General features: G+C 47.6%; 1 pseudogene; it reads left to right on the top strand.

Annotated features, from left to right (window-relative positions):
- Positions 1–11,860: 11,860 nt before the first annotated feature.
- On the top strand, positions 11,861–12,219 carry LOC106782938 (large ribosomal subunit protein eL33 pseudogene; annotated as a pseudogene).
- Positions 12,220–13,632: the final 1,413 nt, after the last annotated feature.

The following is a 13,632-nucleotide window of genomic DNA, read 5'->3' as shown; positions in this document are numbered from 1 at the left end:
GTGCCCATTATGTGCCAGTAGGTACCCTTTTACCCCAGTTGTTACAACCCAAAATATCTCCAGACATTGCCAACTGTCCCCTGGGGGACAAAATCGCTCCTAGTTGATGGCCACTAATCTATATAGATTTCCCTGTGTATTTACGTGTATCTTTTAAAAGTATCAATTCATATCAATACCTTTATTTCCAATCCAGTGCCTTAATACCTCCAATTCGAATCCCCGTTTCCATCTTTGTAAATCCCTTCTCTGATCATCAGAAACCTGCCTCTCGTTATCCTCAATATAGATGTTTATTTGCCTAACTTCCCTGGATGTAACCAGTCTCCCTACCGTGCTGGTCCCTCCTCCAGCCATCAGAGTCTCCACTGCCATCTCCAGAGCCCCCCCACCCCCACCTCCTCCCTTGGCCTCATGGGCACACTGGCCATCACCACCGTCCCTCTTATGATCGCATTCTCCCTTGTTTGTTTTCCTTGCTAAATTTTAAATTCCGTGAAGGCAGGGAGCAAGCCTGTCCCATTCATAGCTGAGTCCTCCATGCCTGGCATGGTGTTAGTAGGCAGCTGGTGCTTAATACTTGTCTGATAGATGAATAGAAGTATGCTGGGCTTTTCAATTTGATAGCAGCATGGAAATGTCACCTCTAAGCCCTGGGTCTTTGTTTTATGCCCATTTTCCGGGTAGGAAAGGCTGAGCCTGGGCTCCAAGCCTCTCACACTATGTGCTTGTGTGAATGGATGGATGGCTCTTGGCCTGAATCCCAGTCAGTGCTGTCTCCGTCCATCAGACAGTGTCCCCTTTTTGACCGTACCAGATATTCCTCATTTTGCAGGCTTTAAGAGCTGAACTTCCAGCTGCCAGCAAGTGTTTATTTGTGACTCTGTCTGACAACAGGGGGGCTCTTCTTCGCCATCCTTTCCTACCTGACCTCATCCTTAGTAATCCCACCGCCATGCTGTTCCTGGCTCCCGCCCGTCGGTAGCAGCCGGTGATATTTGTTCTTTGCTGAGCCTGCCTTGAGTAGACTATTGGTGTGGAAAAAGACTGGTTCTCTGGCACCCTGAAGGGTTTCAAATAAAGCTCCTTTCAGTTCAAAGACACCTGACCATCGAGTACCAATGGTATTACTCAGTCAAAAAGAGAGGAGCAGGGATGCTGGGCTGCGGTCCACTCTCTGCCTTCATCGGAGCTTGATAAGGTGGCTTCCCTTGGGGGCTGTGTGGATATTTCTGACAAGTTCAAGTGCACAGAGACCCTCCCCTTCTGCCTACCTCCCACAGTCCCCAGCACACTGTGGGCTGCGGGTTTCCTACAGACATGGCCGGAGGGATAAAGTGTAGTATTCCAGAAAACGAGCAGCCTGACCTGAAATTCTACCAGCCTCATCTCAAGATCGCAGCTCCTTTCCTCACGCACTGTGTGACCTCCTCTGTGACACAATGGCAAGAGTCTGGAGAAACTTCAGGGACACTTTGAGCTTGAGCGTGTGAGGATTTCCTGAGGAGCCCGTCCTACTGGGGAAAACGGCATGGGGGAGAGAAGGATCCAGCAGGACACCTCGGTTCCAGTCTGGGCCTTGTCAGAAGGCTGACCTTAGAGCAGCGTCTGTCTTGCCAGTCTTGTAGCCGGGTCCCTTGGAGGGTGCCTGGCACGGAGTAGGCCTGCGATAAATATATCCTCAATGCTTGCTCTTGCTGGGTGAATTGACGTCTTGAAACTCCTCAGGCTCCAGTGTCCTTACCTGTAAAATGGGGATAAGGAAGGATCGCGATGATGTAGGGCAAGCACCGGCTCCAGGATCTGGCTCACAGTCGGTACTTAAGGCTGAGTTACCACTTCCATTGCTTGATTTGGGGCCATCTGCTTCCAAAAGATAGCACCCTTCCTGCCTTCTCAATTCTGGGTTCAGCGCTGAACAGTGAGCAGAGCTGGGAGCCACTGAGTGCCTGCTCTGTGCCCTGCATGTGGCATATGGCATGTGCTGCCACATTTCATCCTCCCAGCAGCCCCATGAGACAGAATAATTATCATCCCAGGTTACACATGGAGCAACTGACCCCCAGGCAGGTAAGGGATTTCTGGGAGGTCACTGGATTAGGAAATCACAGAGCCAGGTTTCAAAGCCCAGGACTACTTGACTCTGCAATGGGCACTTTTTCCTCTGCCCACCGCTGCCTCCAGGACGGTGGCTGTTTGATTTACCCGCCAAAGTGCATCCACTCACCTCTGACCTGGAGCCATCCTTGGTGTGACCAGGACTGTGCTACAGGAAGACTGGGCATGCCAGGACCCTTGGGCTCCTGTAATGAAACACAGGGGGTCTTTGCTGCCTACCTTGGCGTCCCTTGGCCGACAGTATGGATCAGGCCCACGGGTATTAGCAGAGAAATAACCACAGCATCATCATGCCCTCTAACTGTGTTTGATCCACTGGCTAATGGGGTCATTAGCAAAGGAAAGTAATTGTAGGTGTGCCTCACCCCCCGATGGTTGCCACCAGATCAATGGCCGTTTATCATCCTCTGCCTTTCCTGCCTCGGGTGCAGGCAATGGCATCAGGTTGGTACTGGCATCAATTCCTGGGAAGGTAAACACACTTCATAACCATCCCTGGTGCTGGTCGATGCTCTCTGGGGTCTTCCTGAGGTGGGAACTCGCAGCTGACAGGGGCTCTGCCCAGAAACGGGCCTCGGGGTCTCAGTATTCTCAGCATGTAACACGCCGGGCCCTGGGAGCACATGGGAAATGGCATATTTGGTCCTGAAGGCCCCCAGCAAGCCTCCTCCTTGAAACAGCACCAGCTAGACAGAATCAATTTCCCATTGACTTTCAGCCCCATCTCAGACACAGTGTAATTCTTGTCTGAGGGTTTATAAAGGCCATTGACTGTCTTATAAAAGATTTAAACACTTGCCTTGTGGCACACGGGAGCTCTATCTATCATGATGCCTTTTTGACAATTTGTGGGGGTGGTGATGAGGTGAGAAGGGGTGGCTCAGACCGTCAGTGCCTGCCAGACCTGGCTGGACAGAAACGCAAATGGACCAGTAGAAGGATCCTCCTAATTCATCACCCAGGGGACTCTTCTCCATGGAGAGTCAGGCTCCCCTTGCTCCATTTTGCAAACAAATCACGTGCAACACAAGATAATCCATGTCCCAGCATTGCCCTGCTGGCACCGAGGGCACATAACTGGGACATGATTAGAACCAGAGGCATCTCTTTATCTAGCGTGAAGGGTTTTCTGGTTAATGGCAGTGGGAACAATAATCATCACCCTTTGCACTTGGTCAACCCCACTCTATAAGGCATATCCACACATCTCTTTTTTGACCCACAGAAAACTCTGGAAGGTAGGTGGAACCAAGATTGTTACGCAGTCACGTGCCACATGATGATGTTTCAGTCAACAAACAATAGACCACATGTACAAGGGTGGTCCCATAAGATAAGTACCACATAGCCTAGATGTTTAGCAGGTTATACCATCTAGGTTTGTGTAAGGACACACTGTGAAGTTCACACAACGATGAAATCGCCTAACGATGCATTTCTCCGAGCGTATCCCTGTCCTTAACCGAAGCATGACTGTATTCATTTTACAGATGGGGAAACTAAGCTTCAAAGAGGTTCAGTGTGTATTTGGTCAAGTTAATCTCAGTTTTCAGACAAAGCAGTATTTTCCGACTTGCCTCTCCTACCCTTCTACTGCCCATTCTCCTTCTGTCCACTGCTCTGTAGCCAGCCAAGGAGTGTTTTCTAGGGAAAAAGAGAGCCATGCTATGATAGGATTTCTTTCCTGGAGGAACTTGGTCTGGTGGGTGATATAGACAAGGAGTTAAGTAAATATTTCAGTGTGTTTAGTGCTATAATGACTTTATGGTCAAGGGATAAGGGACCGTAGGGAATGGGATGGTCAGAGCTCTGTGGGGGCAGGAGGGTTAGTGATCAGTCAAACATTCATTAGAACACAGTGCTGAGGCATGAGGACACCCAACCTGCTTGGAGAATTGTGACAGTGACAAGTGTTGGAGAAAAGACTCATCAGGTACAGGGTGGGGAATGGCAGAGGCACATGATCTGGCCTCTTTACTCTCTCTGATGGCATCTCTCACTCCTCTCCCTTTTGCTCACTTTGTTTTGCCCACATTGGCCTCCATGCTATTTTCCCAATGCACCAGCTGTGTTCTCACCTCAGGGCCTTTGCACCTGCTCCTCTCACTGTCAGGAATGGTCTTCCTCTGGATATCCTTGAGACTCACAACCCCACCTCCTTCAGGTCTTTGCTCCAATGACATTTTCTCAGTTAGGGTTATTCTGACCCCTTAGTTGACACTTGCAACCCCCACCCCGATGCCCAGCAGTCTAGATCTCCTTTCTCTGGGCCCTATCTTCTTTTTTCCCATAGCACTTAGCACCTTCGAACATCCTATGTAATTTACACACTGATTATGGTTATTGTTTACTGCTTTCTCCCTCAACTAGAATGCAAGCTCTGCGAAGACAGAGGTCCTTGCCTCTGATTTATCCCAGGCCTAGCATAGTGCCTGACATGGGGCAGATACTCAATAAACATTTGTTGAGTAGACGAATTAATGAATGGTGGCCCTCAAAGATTAGCAGGCTGAAGGCTGGGATTCATGGTTGGGAATGACGGGAAGCTTGGGATTATTGTGGACAATGGAATGGAAGGAAGTTAAGCAGAGGAGTTATGTGGTTACGTTTTGTTTGAGACAGGCCTCTCCAGGGGCCTGGAGTGCTTATGTGGAAGGATAGATGGGGATCAGGGAGATAATCCAGATGAAGGATGAGGACGTTCTGGGCCAAGGTGAGGAGTGTGGGGCTGGGGAGAGGGAGACGTCTCGTGGGTGTTAGACTTGGCTCTATGGGCTGCTTGGAAAACAGGCCCAAAATTGATTCCTCATTCAAGGTTGAGTGACCAGGTGGAGAATCTGGTTATTATTGGCTCTGAGACAATGGTTGGGGGAAAGAGTGTTATGCAAAGTTTGTGCATGTGTGTTAGCAAGGAAGGTGGATCCGGGCCAGGTTGCAGGCTGCACCAACAATGTCAGGGCACTGTGCATTTGGTTTGGATGGTGGGAGCCATTTAGCATGGAGCTGGCTGGGGCGTCAGAGGGCTGAAGTGGTGCAGAATTGTTAACTGGCTCAGTAGAAAGCTAATGGGAAGGAAAAAAATCAAATCAAGTGGTTATCTAACTGCATTCTGCTTGGTATTCTAGGACTGGACCAAATTCTCTGGTGAAAACACTTATTGACTCAGAGAGGATGCTCAGTGCTTCTTGAGTCAGAGCAGAGAGCACGGTGCTCAGTTTCTTGTGGGGCCAAGCTCCAGGGCTCAGTGTGTCCTGCTTCCTCCTTCATCCTGGGCTCTCTGTGGCTGGGCACGTGCAGTCCCTGCTCCTCCATCATCTCCCCTCCCTCCCCTCCTCCTCATCACATATTTGTATGGTTGCCTGTGGCCCCCAGGTCTTCCAATCTGTCACAGCCTCTGTGCTAACACACATGTGGCCCAGCTCCTAAGGGTCTTCTCATATTGGGCCTTGTGGACTCTGGGCTTCTGTAGTGGCAAGAGACCAGATTTCAGTCCCAACTGCACTACAGACACTGAACATGGGACCTAAGGCAAATCCCCTTTCTTTTTAGAATTTCAGGGTCTTCATCTGGAAAGGAGCATGTTAATGACCATCCCATCTATGTAGGTCAGAATGCTGGAATCTGAGGATTGAGGGTTGGAACCGACAGTTGGGTATTCAGTGGGAAGGAGGAAGGACCCTCTGATCCTGGAATTGCAAATATCCCATGAAATAACATCTGGTTCATATGAAAGTTACCTCTTAGAGCGTCTTCTCCATTGAGTGGTACCTTCTGTGGAAGGAGAACCATCTTAACAAATACTCACATAAAATTTGTTCTGAAAAGGATATTTCTATTATGCTATAAAAATATTCTAATTTGCGCCATGTTTGATGAATTTCCTCTGAAAGTTTTGAAAAACTTTTCCCGTCTACTAAAAACATTTTTCAAAAGAGGGAAATGGGTATGTGCCCTGACAGGGGAGCTCAAGTGACTTAGATTCTCACTCACCATACTTCAGTTAGCCCTTATGGTGGCCGTGTTCACCACCACCAGATAATAAGGGGTCTTCCTTGTATACCATGTGTATGAGAGCAGATTCTGCTCTGTGATACTGTGGGAACCATCTTAGGATAGCGAGCAAGGAGAGTAACATTCTTATTTTGCCTCTTTGGCATGGAGTAGAGGCCAGATTGGGGGCGTGTGAGTTAGACGTCTTTGGATGAATTGGGAAGGACAGAACACATGACTGATAGTGGGATGGAGAAATGGGAAGGATTTAAAAGCTATTAAGCAGGTAGAGTCAGAGTTAATGGAACTTTGAGTTATCAGATGGGAGAAGTAGGAAGAGAAAGGAATCAAGTGCGACTCTACGTTTGTTATTGACCTTCTTAGAGTGATTTCATGGGAATCCGGACTGCAGCGCCAGTGGAAGGTGAAGGAGCAGAGAGGGGGAGTGTAGACAACTCTTTGAAGGAGCTTGTCTGTGTGAGAGCGCTGGAGAGAGATGGAGGGTCCAGGGAGATTTTTCTTTTCTTTTTAAGCTATGGGAAGTCTGAGCATATTTATATGCTAAGGGGAGGGGTCTTCGGTGAGGGGAAGGTTGGCAATACAGAATACAGAAATGATAATTGATGGGCAAGACTCCTGAGTGATGCATGGGACAGAGGAAGGTGAGGCAGACACATCTTCCTCAGAGGAGGAGGATGTGGTAAGAAGAGATGTGGAAGCTTCTAAATTTGGGGGTGATGAAACAAAACACTGAGGTAGTTTACACCCAACCTCTCTATTATCACTTTGAGGTAGGAGGCCAGGTGCTCCGCTGTGGGCCTGGGGAGAGAAGTGGGAGTGCGCACTTGAGGACAGTGCATCAGATCTATCTACTTAGAGTGATGGAGGGGTTCTGCCTGGGGACCAAGGTGTGTTGATGCCACAGCCAGAATAGGGCCCAGCACAGGGCACAGCTGGATCATTATCTCCAGCATAAGAAGGGGCCAGTGGGGCAGCAACAGGGGCATATAGTTGATTGACCCATGGGTGGGTTCTTCTGGGAAGTATGGCAAAGGAGCTATAGGGAAAGGACCCAGAGAATGATTAAAGAAATGGATTATTCCTGATGCATGATTATTATTTTATTACAGGAATGATTAAAGTGGTGGGACGAAGAGAAGGATTAAGCAGGGAGCTGATGAGCTTAGAGAACAGCTCAAGGACTGGACATCATGATAAGGTCACACCAAAGATGGCAGATGATTAAGGGAGCTGAGAAGAACCAGGCAGTGGTCAGATGTCAGATGTTAGATTTTGGAGCCAGAAACTTTCTAGGTGACCGTCAGATCCAGGGGTGTCAGCTGATGCAGAGGTGAAAATGGTCATTAACAGTATGCTAAGCACAACACTAAATGCTTTAGATGGATTTTCTCACTAAATCTCTTAACAATACTTGTTTTACAGATAAGAAACTGAAGCACAGAGGGAAGGAACAGCTTGATCAAGGAGCCACAGCTAGTCACTGTCCGAGGCGGGGATATGCAGGTAGGTGGTCTTTTCCACTCTCAACTGCTACTCATAACACCCTGCTGGCAGTTGGCTGAGTCAGCTCTGTGCACATTGATGTCCCTCAGGATGATGACAGTGGTTGCGGTGGAGAGGAAGGTGATAAAACAGGACTGAGTCTTCTGTGCAATGCTGACTTGTACCAAAATGATAGCCACAGCACCAATCTGACCTTGCCAGGTCTACCCCCGTCCCTCTTGGCCAAGTCAGCTCTGGGCTTCACGGGCTAATGAGCCTCCCGCTGGGCATCTTACTCACCTTCCTGGTGGGCACTCAGCTCCGGGATGCAGTGGCTCTGTGTCTGTAGCTGGAGGCCACCCCCGGCATTGGATTCAGGTCAGAGCCATCAGTGGTGAGGAGGAGAGTGGGGGAGGGATCAGCCTTGAAATATCACTGCTGCCCTGGCAGGAGGGAGCGTCTTCCTATTTTACTGTTGAGCAGGGCTCTGCATGGACGTGGGAGAGTAGGTGGCTCTGTGCTCTTCACCGCACTCCTTCGTCAGGCCAAGATGCAGAGTCTCCCTGGGGCCATATTTTTCAAGAGGCGTCTGGGCCCCAGACACATTTCCAATCGTGTGGTTGCTTTCCTTGGAATAATCCTTTGGTGCAGTCTAGATCCAGATAAGTGATGTTGTGAATACTCTGGTTGTTCACCAAGTTTGTCCAATTGTTCCATTTTTTTTCCTGTTCTAATTTAAATCCCTTTCCCTCTCTGTTTATCCCATCATTAAGAGGCTGGAAAGGGGAGATAGAAATATCTGTATTCACTCGTTTATTTGGCAGCTATTTATTGAATCCTTCAACAAAGACTGGAACGTGGGTTTTGGAGAAATGTGGGCTTGAGTTGAATCCTAGTTGTGTGTTATCCATGTAGTCAGGGGCCACATCATAACATGCTTTGGATGTCACAAATGAGCTAAATTATTAGCCTGTAAGTGCTGAGGGAGCTCTGCGACCATGGGAGCATATTTTACACTCTTGGATCGTCAGTTTCTTTTTCTGTGCAGTGGGGCTTTTGTATCAACTTGGCACGGCGTTCGTGAGAAATCAATGAGAAAATATTGCTAAGAGCCCCGTGCAGTGGCTGACAGACAGCTGCATCCAAAGCTCTTGCTTCCTCCTCCCTCTGATCCCATATATTTTTTGAACTGACAGGGGTATGCCAGTTCCCCAGATGAACAGGAGTGCTGGTGACATAGCAGTGGCCAGTAGGGAAGAGGTTTTCTGCATCTGCATGGTGGGTACCATGTTCATGCTGATGGCAAAAATCATTGCAGCCATGAGTGGCTGTGAGTCCAATGAACTCAGCTGAGAGATGTGAACATTTTGATTGGAACAAGAAGAGAGTTTTGAAGAGCTCATTTCAGAGCTCACTCCTTCAGTTTCTATCAGCAAAACTCTAGCCCCCTCCTTCCCCAGTTTTCCTGGTCTGGAACGGGCCTGATCAGGGGAGGTGGTGGAATCTGCTAGGCCCGCTGTTTGCCCAAAAATCCTGGATGCTGGATTTAACCAGGCCTGAAAGGGTCCGTGACGCCTTACAATTCAGGAAACTGCCATTGCATTCTTCACACCAGCTACATTTTCCAGATGAGCCAGGCCTGTTCTCTGCTGGCAGCTTCTATTTCAGCATTTCTGGACCCAGAATAAGGTCATGGGGCCTGATGGGGCCCAGCCTCGCTTTGGCTTTGTGGGAAGTCAATGTTCTGCCTCGGCCTTGCTGGGTATTGCAGTTTGGATATTATATCATCTGGCTTCCTGTCGTGTTTCTTCTCATCCACGTCGTGCCATTTGTTCAAACATAAGAAGCACTGTGATTCTGTGGAAAGAGCAAAGGATTTCGAGCGAGGCTGCCTGGGGTTGACTCCTGGCTTTCAACCTCTCTAAGTCTCTATTAGACCAACTCCACACAGAGCTTGTGAAGTCCAACGACATAATGCACGTGAAAATGCTGTGAAAATGCAAAGAGCTATACAGATATTACAGTTGTATTTATTATTACCCTTCAATTTATAGACCAACACCTACATTTTGAGGATAGGTTGCAAGAATGTCACAGATTATTAATCTGTCAGGCAATTAATAAAGAATAGGACTAAAAATGACTCAATATTTTATGCACTCATTAGTTGCCTTTAAAAGCAGTATTTGGTTGGTCTGATCTGATGAGCTATAGATGACAAGTTTTGGGAACCTATTTTCAAGGTTTTTTCCATTTTAGTTTAGTTTTAAAAGTCAATGCATCATCCTCAATGACTTTAATGGAGATTAAGTGAATGAAGTTCACAATATCGTCAATGTTAATTAAAAAAACAATGTCAGAGCTGTCAGACTCGATGCATGGGAACTGGTAGGAAAAGTCGATGCCCTGGCTTCTCAGCTGAAAATGGTAATTGCCTAAGGTTCCCCTTCTGCTTTGTCTCTGCCCCACCCACAAGAGCACCATCCTTCTGCACACTCTCTCCTCACTGTATCCTCTTCTCCTCAAGAATCTGTCATGGCTCCCTATTGCCCAGTGGGTTCTCTGGAGTCTGGATCGTGCCCTCTTTCTTTGACATTATTTCCCTGCTTTCTCCCTCTCATGATCTGTATTCTGGTATTTCTGTACTGTGTTCTCCTCAAGATTTGCTGTCAACTCGTGTGTTAGTTTTTGTAAGACTAGCAGCCCTGAGGGACCCCTTTGGCCGAGTGATGACATCGTGACATTCTATGCCATTCCTCCTACAAGAAGGATCTGCCTTATAAACTTGACTCAAGCCAGCCCCCCTTTCTGCAGAGATTTGTCCTAAGTAGTCCAGAGAGGAGGACCAGGCCCTTCAGGTAATACTCGGCCCACCCGTAACCAGTCAGAAAATTCTCCTAGAATGGGTGGGTTTAGAAGTTGATGAGAATCTAGTAACTAACCGTGTTCCAACAGGTCCCAGTTAGGAACAGTTGCCCCTCTTAGGAATGTGCTTTTGGTCACTATACATGTAGCTCATCTATCTTATCGACTGTGAGCAAGCTGGAACATATTTGACTCTGTCCGGTCACGCAGCTCCTATCACAGTGTCTGCATAGAACATATCATCAATGACATTCACCAAAGGCACTAATATGCTCGCTTCTCATGGATCTTCAGAGGCCCAGGTCATTGAATCAGGAAAGTTCCCAAATGTTGGTAACCTAGGCTCTGCCCCCCTGGCACCCAGGAAGTAGGACTAGAGCACGAGGGCAGATAAGTTTTCTATTGCTCTAACAAGTTACCATATACTTAATGACTTCAAATAACCCAAATTTGTATCTTACAGTCCAGTAGAAGTCTGATGCAGTCTCACTGGGCTAAAACCAGGGGCTGCGTTCCTTTCTGGAGCCTCTAAGGGAGAATTCATGTCCTTGCCTTTTCTAACTTCTAGAGACTGCCCACATTCCTCAGCTCCTGGTCCCCTTCCTCCATCCTTAAAGCCAGCAATGTGGTATCTCTCTGACCATTCTTCCATCATCGTGTCTCCCTTTGACTCTCCCCACTGCCTCCCTCTTCCACTTTTAAGGGCCCTGTGATTACATTGGGCCCTCCTGGAGAATCCAGGATAATCTCCCTATTTTAAGGTCAATCTATTAGCCATCTTAATTTCATCTGCAGCCTTAATTCCCCTTTGTCATGTAACCTAACACATTCACACATGCCAGGGATTGGGATGTGGACATTTTTGGAGGAGCCATTATTCTGCCTGCCACAAATAGATATGAGGACATAGGGCTCCCAAGTTCACTCTTCCTTTACCCAGAACGAAAACATTGACATATGTAAGACATATCCACACTGAAGTCTCATCTATTGAGAAAATGTGGGCCACAGTCTTGGTAAAACCCTTGACAAATCACTCAACCTACAAACCATCAACCAACCATCTGATGACACACATTTACTGATGCCTGCTATATACGAGCGATTCTGAGACAACTGGCTCTCATCGTGGGGGATGAGAGAAATGGACCTAAAGAGACAAGACACTGCGGTGAAGTGTTCAGAGAGGAGTGGGCACATCAGCTGACTCTTGGAGACACAGGTCATGCCAAGATGTTCATTGGTCAGACAAAGTAGGGAGGGCATTTCTGGCAGAGGGCACAGCAAGAGCAAAGCATAAAGGTGTAGACCAGCATGATATTTCCAGAATCAGCCAGTAGCTCTCTTTTTGCCATCTTGGAGCCTGTGGAGGGTTGCTGGGATCATGACTTCTAACACGCCAACCACATCTGGGGGGCTGTGGCCCAAGGCCATTTTTGCTGGCTGTAAGCTAGGTCTTTCAAACCAGAGGGTGCACACAGGTCTTCTTAAAATTGAAAGGATTTATGCCTGAGATGAAACTGAATTTTAGTTAGACAAGATATGTATTTATGTGTACAAAACAGTGACTCCTGGAGGCAAACTGGACAAAACCAGAGTAATGTGGGGAAAGGTAACTCGCTTCCATGGAACAATAGCCTGGTTTGTGCCAAATGCTGAAGCAACCTTCCTGCTAAGGCCATTGGGCATGGGATCCATGCAATGTTGTATCCCTTAAAGATTTACTTGTTTAAAAGGAAATGAATAAAATTCTGGGGAGAAAAAAGAATCACACAGCTGTTTGAGGTGATCTGACCAGAGATGGTTGGGGAACAGGTGATAACGGAAATCGATAAGAAGCAGGCATGTATTATAGGCTGAATTGAGCTTCCTTAAAATTCATATGTCAAAGTCTAGACTCCCAGTACCTCAGGATGTGACCATATTTGGAGAGAAGGTTTTTAAAGTGGTTATGAAGTTAAGATGAGGTCATTAGGGCAGGCGCTAATCCAATGTGACTATTGTCCTTCAAGAGGAAATTAGGACCCGGACACGTGCGCAGAGGAAAGACCATATGAGGACACAGGGAGAAGACGACCATTGACAAGCCAAGGAGAGAGACCCCAGAGGAAATCAACTCTTATGACACCTTGATGTCAGACTCCTAAGCCTCCAGAACTGTGAGAAAATACATTTCTGTTGTTTAAGACACCCATTCTGCGGTGCTTTGTTATGGCAGCCTTAGAAAACTAATACAGTGGGTAATAAAAAGAGAAAACCATAAAAATCATTGAGTGCCCTGCGTACTGGATGCTGTGACGCATCACCTACATCTCCTTTTACGTCTGGTGGCCTGAGTCCTCCAGCGGCTGGGAATACTGCTGGCAGACAGCTCTCAGCTATCAGCACCTCTCAGGAATTTGTCTTGGCTGGAGTTGCCTTGTCCAAGGTCATGCCCCCTTTCCCAGGGTAACCTGCATCCGAGACTTGCTGACATACAGGTATAAAGGCTTGGTCCCTTTGCTCAACTTGGTTCAACTCTGGAAAGTCATCTGGCTTCAGCGCTTCCCTTGGGGTTGACTGAGGCCTCTGTTGGGACTGCATCACAGCTTCTCCTCAGTCCTGCTTTCTTCCCATTTCTTCTCTTCTACATGGGTTGATCCCAAGAGTGCTCCCTAATACATTCCTGTATATTAACTGTTGTCTTAATGTCTGCTTCTTGAAGAATGCAACCTGTGACATCATATAACATCATATGGTTAGACCTGGGGGAAAGTAGGTGAAAGGGAAGGTGACAGAGGCCTGGATGTCAATGGTAATTCTTCACTCAAGTCTCCTCCTGGAGTCTCTACCCACCGGGAAGCTCAAAGCCATTCTAATATACAGAATGTGTTGTCCTGGCTTGACTGACATTTACTCCTTGCTCAGAGCATTGAAGGATGCTCAAGTCCAGTCCGTTTTCCAAGATGTGAGAGCCAATCAAGACCATGGGTGAATATATCAGGAGTGAATGGGGTGGTGGCTTAATGCTCCAGTACATCCTCAGGGATTTAGAGATGAACCAGAGGACCAAATATGCACTTTCTCCTTACCCCCTGCAAGTGTCTCATGAGCTTAATCGACTGGGTGCAAGCTCTCACACACCACCCTTAACTAGCTGGGGCTCTCCCTTCACAT

Source organism: Equus caballus, chromosome 3 (assembly GCF_041296265.1).
Source record: "Equus caballus isolate H_3958 breed thoroughbred chromosome 3, TB-T2T, whole genome shotgun sequence".
Classification (NCBI taxonomy): domain Eukaryota; kingdom Metazoa; phylum Chordata; class Mammalia; order Perissodactyla; family Equidae; genus Equus; species Equus caballus.
The sequence above is the reverse complement of the archived record's forward strand: the minus strand, read 5'-3'. Positions and strand labels throughout refer to the sequence as shown.